Genomic DNA, 7,965 nt, shown 5'->3' on the forward strand with positions numbered 1-7,965 from the left:
CGCATCTCCGAAAATGTGGGATTCTTTTTATTCTTGCGAGTGTTGAGATAAAGTGGACGTTTAGTTTGATAATTCGCCACTTTCCACCTTAGACAGTGATGCGTCCAATGCATACATGTTATACTACATGTTTCACAACGATAGATAGTGATCCGTTCAGTCGATTTTACTGCAGCAGTTGCACTAAAATGAAATTAGAAGAAAGATTTTTTTTAAACAAGAAAATTAGTAAGAAAGCAAAGGGAATACACGGGTGTATGACGACATGAACTAAACTACAAGTATATGCACTGTCTAGAACCATTAGATAACAAAATCGACGAAATATATTTACTTTAATGTTCTTCTCTCATGAATGTTAGTTAATCTGTTGATATTTTATTATCTGGATTTTGCTTTATTGAAACATCCAATTCTTTTTCGATTTAATCAATTTACCTGTCGCTCTTATTCAGACACTTTTGCAATAGAAATTGTTATTTCTCTCATCTTCTTTATTTTTGCTATGTTCCACCAGTCTTTCAAATTATGATATTTGTTCGTTTCGGTAACCTATTGAGTCCAAAATGAAATATATAGTACAATATCTGAGATGTCCAAGTACTTTTGTCTATGCACTGTAAATATGGCCTTCTCAGTCATTTAGTGGGTAGTCTTGACTAGACAACAGTATACATTGTGTATCTGGTATTCAAGTCGAGCCCGTATGAACTTATATTCTATTATGGCTATAAAGATAATGTTTACATAGTTTTATCAATAATAATACAGTATTAAAGGTTAAAGTGTAAATTCTTTGTATGAGAAAACAGGGTTTGTATAATAAGGACCGTTTTTTTACTATTAGTATTGTTTATAGTTTGCAGGGCATAATGCAAAGGTCAGGTTGATGGTACTTGTTTCTTGTATTGTATTCGGTTTTCATAATATTACTCAACATTTATGGCGGTACAGTGGTGACATGGTTTATTTTTAATACTGCATAGATATATAACAAATAATTTGTATTGGAGATCTAATATAGATATTGAAGTGGTTGCGTTTAATTGTCAATTGTTAATTTGTCCAATCATTTTAAATTCAGACATGTTTTACATCAATATTGGAGGTTTCGATTAGTGTTATAAAAACATGTATATGTAATATATGTAAATTCATAACCAATACACTGCCTTAGGTAGAAACATACATAGAAACTTCCTGATTAATGAGCAGGAAAATATGAACAAATAAACTTTCAGAGCTGTAATATCAATTTCACAAAACCCTCATTAAAGACCTTGAGTTGACAGCGTCGGATCTTGCTATCTAACCAAAACCTTTGTTGGTAATTTTGATAATGGCATCAGGCCTTTGTCTATGCGTATAGGATGCCAACTGCATTCCCCGTAGACGCGTTACGAATTTGAGGGTTGCAACTGCGCATTCTCACTTGTTGTTCGACGCTGTGACTAGAATCAATAAAGAAGAAACATCTTAAGACAATAATGATGGTATATGACCCATGACCCATACAATTACCGAAATATATGGTAATACAATGTTAAAGTCATATTACAATAATGATAACATTGGAATACAATTTCACTTATTGAATATTTTTGTGGTAAATTTGGCAAAAAAAAAAATCTTTTGAGAGATGCTGATGCTCATCGCAAAACTGAGCGTTTCATAAGTCTTTTTAGACTGGACATTTCAATTTGTTGTGTTGATGTATTCATACTAAATATTCACACGATAATGATGGCATATGACCCATATAATTACTGAAGCGTAAGCCAATACTGTTCTTTTTAACTTATTGAACCTTTTAGCGAAAACATTTAGCAAAAACACTATATATTTTATAGTGATACTGATGCCAATTGAAAAACTTCGTGTCTCATAAGTCTTTGTTTTAGGCTGGAGGTTCTAATGTTTTATATGTATGTTTTTGATGATGTAAATATCATGTACTTAAAATGTGTGACTTTAATAAACTATATCTTATTTTATTTCACCAACATAAACAACTCTCGATTATATTTTACAGGTGAGCACAATATTTTGATATGTTGTTTGTTCTATCTTGTATAGCTTGTATATTATAATTTTGGGCACTCTACCGAGTCTAGTGGGTCAAAATTGATATACACTGTAACTAATTCTCAGATCCCTGTGCTTTCGATTATATATTTTACAGCTAACCATCCATACATAACGTCCATACAAAAGCCGACATTATAAATCCCATAAACATTAAACACATGTCCATAGATATACCTGCGCATTTGGAGCGAACGCTGCTGCTGTGTTTTCGGAGAAAGCTGAGGCGCGGAGATGGCTTCCATGGAGCAGAAAAGAATTGTCCTGACCGATCCCTCTGAATACCGACCGGAATACAAAAACAAAGCGGATTACAGGGATTAAAACATCCATACCGTGCCATGACGGGTCATTGATACCTACAAGAAGATGCACACATTCCAGACAGTCGATTATGTTCGTGGTAAGATTGAACATCATTGTAAATTCAATCATGCCGAGATGACGATGATGGAAGCACTGAATTCGCTTGACGGGTTTATGGACGAAAGTGACCCCGATCTTGATATTCCGACTACCAAACTGCTGAGGGTATCCGGCAAGTACATCCGGACAAGGACTGGTTCCAATTGGTAGGTCTGATCCATGATGTTGGAAAAATTATGTCACATTGGGGTGAACCGCAGTGGTCAACTGTGGGCGATATTTTCCCAGTTGGTTGTCTCCCAGACGACAATATCGTCTTTAGGCGGAAAAGTTTCAGCGATAACCCAAACATCAAAAATGAAAAATACAACATCCGGCTCGGCATGTATGAGGAAAACTGTGGATTGGACAAGGTGCATATGTCTTAAGGCCATGACGAATATTTGTACCGCGTGCTGACCTCTGACCTCAACACGTGCAACCTACCAGAAGAGGGTCTGTACATGATCCGGTACCACTCATTCTATCCTTGGCATACCAGTGGGGCCTACGATTACTTGTGTAATAACAAAGACAATGAAAAGAAGGTCTGGGTCAACGAGTTTATTAAGTTTGATCTTTACACCAAGAGTGCCGTGGCCCCCAACGTGGAGGAATTGCAAGCCTACTACAGCGCTCTCGTGGACAAATACGTTCCAGGCAAGGTCAAGTTTTAGACGGACTCCCAACAACAAATAACATAATAAGAAAGTGCTGATAATATACTTTTGTGTAGAAATTGTTGGGGTATAATATTCCGGATAACGCACATGACTTCTTCTCTAGAAAACTATATTTTAACACCTCATTATATTAAGTATGTAGATTGTAATTAACTTGTAACTGAAAAGTAATTTGATATACATGTAACGTGCATTTTGTAATGTAATTATAATGTAATTTAATAAAACTATTAGACTACATGTTATTTGAATTTTCAAGTTGAATTCAGTGAAGTGTCTATCGAATAAAATGTTAATGTCCGCTGTCACACCGAGAAAAATAATTAGATTCATATGTATATGAAAATTGAGGTCTGTAAAATGAAAAACGTGCGGAAGAAAACTATCCACTTTTCCGCTAGATCGACCAAGGGCGCTTATAGTTAAAAAAGATAATCTAGCAGCTGCAACTTGCTATCATTTCATCCCAGCATGTCTGATCACTCGCCCAATATCAGGTCTCTAGGCATCTTAATTATTCACAAGGAGTCTTATAAAGATTTTAGTCATTTTGACCCATGTGACCTTGAATGTAGGTCAAATTCATTCGTTTGAACAAACCTAGTAACCCTTCTACCCAGCATGTCACAGGCCCAATATTAGGTCTCTAGACCTCTTTAAAATTATTCACAAGAAACCGTTTAAAGATTTTAGCCATTTTAACCCATTTCAATCCGATTTGCCTCACCATGTTTGTTAGTATCCTTAATTTAATGTGTTTCAGTGGTAGATTCGAGTACTTCAGTACCATTGATTCACTTGCCATTAGTTAAGTTTATTACAATACGAATGATGACAAGATCTAATTGTGAGGGTACCGGTGCCGTCACATAAAGTTCCCCCAATCTTCACACAGCCTAATTTGACAAGATTGACCTCCCCTGAATGATGACGTGACATTGATTTACCGGTAAATAAATTTTATCTCGCAGAAGAAAAATGCTTTTTGAAAAGTCACATCATCTAAAGCTGATATTTTAGACACAGCAATGTCTATAATTGTATTATATTTGTGGTCTCAGCCATGTTCACTTTTGTACAATTTTGACCAATTGTATGCCGTGGTGGCCATCTTGGTTCCTGGTCTGCAAAATTGCACATCATCAAGTCCCCAAAATGACCTCAAAATAGTTTTATGACACTAGTAAAAATACGATCTATAACTTAACAAGAGGCCAATGGGCCTGAAGGAAACAAAGACATGTAACCCCTATATTAGTCCATCAGGCCCTTGAAATCAGTCAGTGATTTTATTAATTTGACTTTTTAATCTATGAAGAGTATTTGATTCTACCAGTTCAAGAATTTCAGAAGAAGATTTTTGAAATTTTAGCCTATTTGACCCCTTTTTGCCCCACCCCTAAGGCCCCTGGGGGTCAGTCATGGAAAATGTGTTAATAGGATTCAATGGCCATCTCATAGGGATAATTCTGACATCTTACTTATTTTCTATTATAAATGACCAAATAATGCTCAAAAATGTGTTTTACCTATATAAACTATAGTAAACTTAACACCCTCTCCAAGGCGAAACCCGAGACCCCAGGGTCATATTATTCAGTTTTTGTAGAGGGCTTTAAGACCTTCCAATCTATGAAGAGTATCTGGTTCCATCAAATCTGTGAATTCAGAAGGTTTTTGAAATTTTAACCATTTTTACCCCGCCCCTCTGGCCCCTGGGGGTCGGCCAGGACCGATATGGATATGGTGTTACAATGCTATTTCAGGCTAATAATTCCAGTTTGACTAATTTCCTATGAAAGATAAGCAAGTAATGTTCATAAATGTGTTTTTCCTATATAAATCTAAGTAAACTTGACCTCTCCACAGGGGGAAACATGAGATCCCAGGGTCATATAATTCAAATTTTTTGTAAAGGACCTTAAGACCTTTCCGTCTATGAAGAGTATTTGCTTCTACCAGTTCCAGAATATTAGAAGAAGACTTTTGAAGTTTTGGCCTATTTGACCCATTTTGTCCCGCCCCTAAGGCCCATGGAAAATTTGTTAATAGGATTAAATTGCAGGGGCGTAGGAAGCGGGGGGGGCCCCCCCCCCCCCCCCCCCCCCCCCCGTTCCCCAGGACGGGGGGGCAAACATGTCTTTTTGCCCCCCCCCCCCATTTTCGCCGACTGAAATTTTCTAAAAATGCTTATTTGAAAGAAAAAAGGGTCCTCCTGCACATTTTTCGTACTTCATTCTAGAAAATTTTCCGCTGCGCGGCGCATTTCCTAAAAGGTTCAAGCACATAATGTCAAACCTTAAATTGTAAAAATTCAATACACACAAACTAAACTAAAAATGTCCATCAAGGGATTCTATGTACTATTTAAACAAGAGATCCCAGAGGGATCTTGGCGCCCACCAAAGAATGATCTATGTCTGACAACAGAAAGAGGGATCTTTTCCCTGCTTTTCAAACTTTTACTACATACTATATATGAACCTTGAGAAAGATCCTTTCAGTACTTTCTGAGATACATTATTGTATGTAGCAGTAACAAACTTCAATTATCAAAATTCAAGATGGCTACCTGTCGATCATCTTGCTGACCAATCTGTCCCAAAATGCAATATGCACAACTAGGGTCGTAGGGGAACCTACATATGAAATTTGAGAAAGATTCCTTCAGTACTTTCTGGGAAATAGTGTTAACAAACTTTAACTATCAAAATCCAAGATGGCCGCCGGTCGGCTATCTTGTTGACCGATCACTCCCAAAATGCAATATGCACAACTAGGGTTCAAGGGGAACATGCATATGAAATTTGAGAGAGATCCCTTCAGTACTTTCTGAGAAATAGCGGTAACAAACTTTAACTATCAAAATCAAAGATGGCCGTCAGTCGGTCGGCCATCTTGTTGTCTGATTGGTCCCAAAATGCAATATGCACAACTAGGGCCCTAGGGGAACCTATATATGAAATTTGAGAAAGATCCCTTCAGTACTTTCTGGGAAATAGCGGTAACAAACTTTAACTATCAAAATCCAAGATGGCCGCCGGTCGGCCATCATTGTTGACCGATTGGTCCCAAAATGCAATATGCACAACTAGGGCCCTAGGGAAACCTACATATGATATTTGAGAAAGATCCCTTAAGTACTTTCTGAGAAATAGCGGTAACAAACTTTAACTATCAAAATCCAAGATGGCCGCCAGTCGGCCATCTTGTTGACTGATTGGTCCCAAAATGCAATATGCACAACTAGGGCCCTAGGAGAACCAACATATGAAATTGGAGAAAGATCCCTTCAAAACTTTCTGAGAAATAGCGGTAACAAACTTTAACTATCAAAATCCAAGATGGCCGCCAGTCGGCCATCTTGTTGACCGATTGGTCCCAAAATGCAATATGCACAACTAGGGCCCTAGGAGAACCAACATATGAAATTTGAGAAAGATCCCTTCAAAACTTTCTGAGAAATAGCGGTAACAAACTTTAACTATCAAAATCCAAGATGGCCGCCAGTCGGCCATCTTGTTGACCGATTGGTCCCAAAATGCAATATGCACAACTAGGGCCCTAGGGAAACCTACATGTGAAATTTGAGACAGATCCCTTAAGTACTTTCTGAGAAATAGCGGTAACAAACTTTAACTATCAAAATCCAAGATGGCCGCCAGTCGGCCATCTTGTTGACCGATTGGTCCCAAAATGCAATATGCACAACTAGGGCCCTAGGGGAACCTACATGTGAAATTTGAGAATGATCCCTTCTGTACTTTCTGAGAAATAGCGGTAACAAGAATTGTTAACGGACGGACGGACGGACGGAAGGACGGACGGACGGAATGACGGACGGACGGACGACGGACCACGGACGAAAGGCGATTTGAATAGCCCACCATCTGATGATGGTGGGCTAAAAATGTCTCTTAAAAGATCAATTTGGTTATATGTCTTAGCGAGGCAATTAATTAATTTTTTTTCTGTTACACAACAATGTACCGATGGTGTGAAGCCGGTATATTCAGATCGAGTAGGGTTCCATAATTTTATGACGACACAATTATCATTTCTAAATGCAGGTAGCTTTAAATCGAAAAATTACCATGTTAAGAACGCTTTATAATCATTAAACTTTATCGTAAAACTCATCTCAGCCATTCTAAATCGCAATTTTTTTCCAGGGGAAGAGCCCCCGGACCCCCTTAACACCGAATTCTCGCGCCTTTGGGCGCTTGCAAATTCATCAAAATGCATCGAAAAACTCATCTAAGCTATTCTAAATTGTAATTTTTTCTCGGGGGAGACCCCCGGACCCCCCAAACACCAAATTTCTCGTGCTTTCGGGCGATCGCAAAATCATCAAAATACATAAAACTCATCCCGGGGGTCACCCTCAGACCCCTAATAAAACACCAAAATCTTGCGCCTTCGACGCTCACACGCTAATTTGGTCAATTTGCGTATTCGTTAATTTCCTTTTAGCGACCCCACTGTCTATAAATGTGTACAAGGATTAAATTTAGTGATATATGAAAAATGTGCATAAAGCATATATTATATGGTTTGGGAGTTGAATTAATCTCCTCCTGTAGGTGTGGCGGGGGGGGGGGGGGGGGGGGGTTACAAAATATTGAGGACCTTTGCCCCCCCATGACGTTTCATCTTCCTACGCCACTGAATTGTCATCTCATATGGATATTTCTGACAACATTTGACTAATTTCCATTTATAAACAACCAAATAATGCTCAAAAATGTGTTTCCCAATATAAACTATAGTAAACTTAACTCCCCCCCCCCTT

The 7,965-nt window shown here is 38.1% G+C and overlaps 1 pseudogene; it reads left to right on the forward strand.

Moving 5' to 3' along the window:
• Nucleotides 1–22: 22 nt before the first annotated feature.
• On the forward strand, nucleotides 23–3,359 carry LOC138321426 (inositol oxygenase pseudogene; annotated as a pseudogene).
• The last annotated feature ends 4,606 nt before the right edge of the window (nucleotides 3,360–7,965 follow it).

Source organism: Argopecten irradians, chromosome 4 (genome assembly GCF_041381155.1).
Source record: "Argopecten irradians isolate NY chromosome 4, Ai_NY, whole genome shotgun sequence".
Lineage (NCBI taxonomy): Eukaryota > Metazoa > Mollusca > Bivalvia > Pectinida > Pectinidae > Argopecten > Argopecten irradians.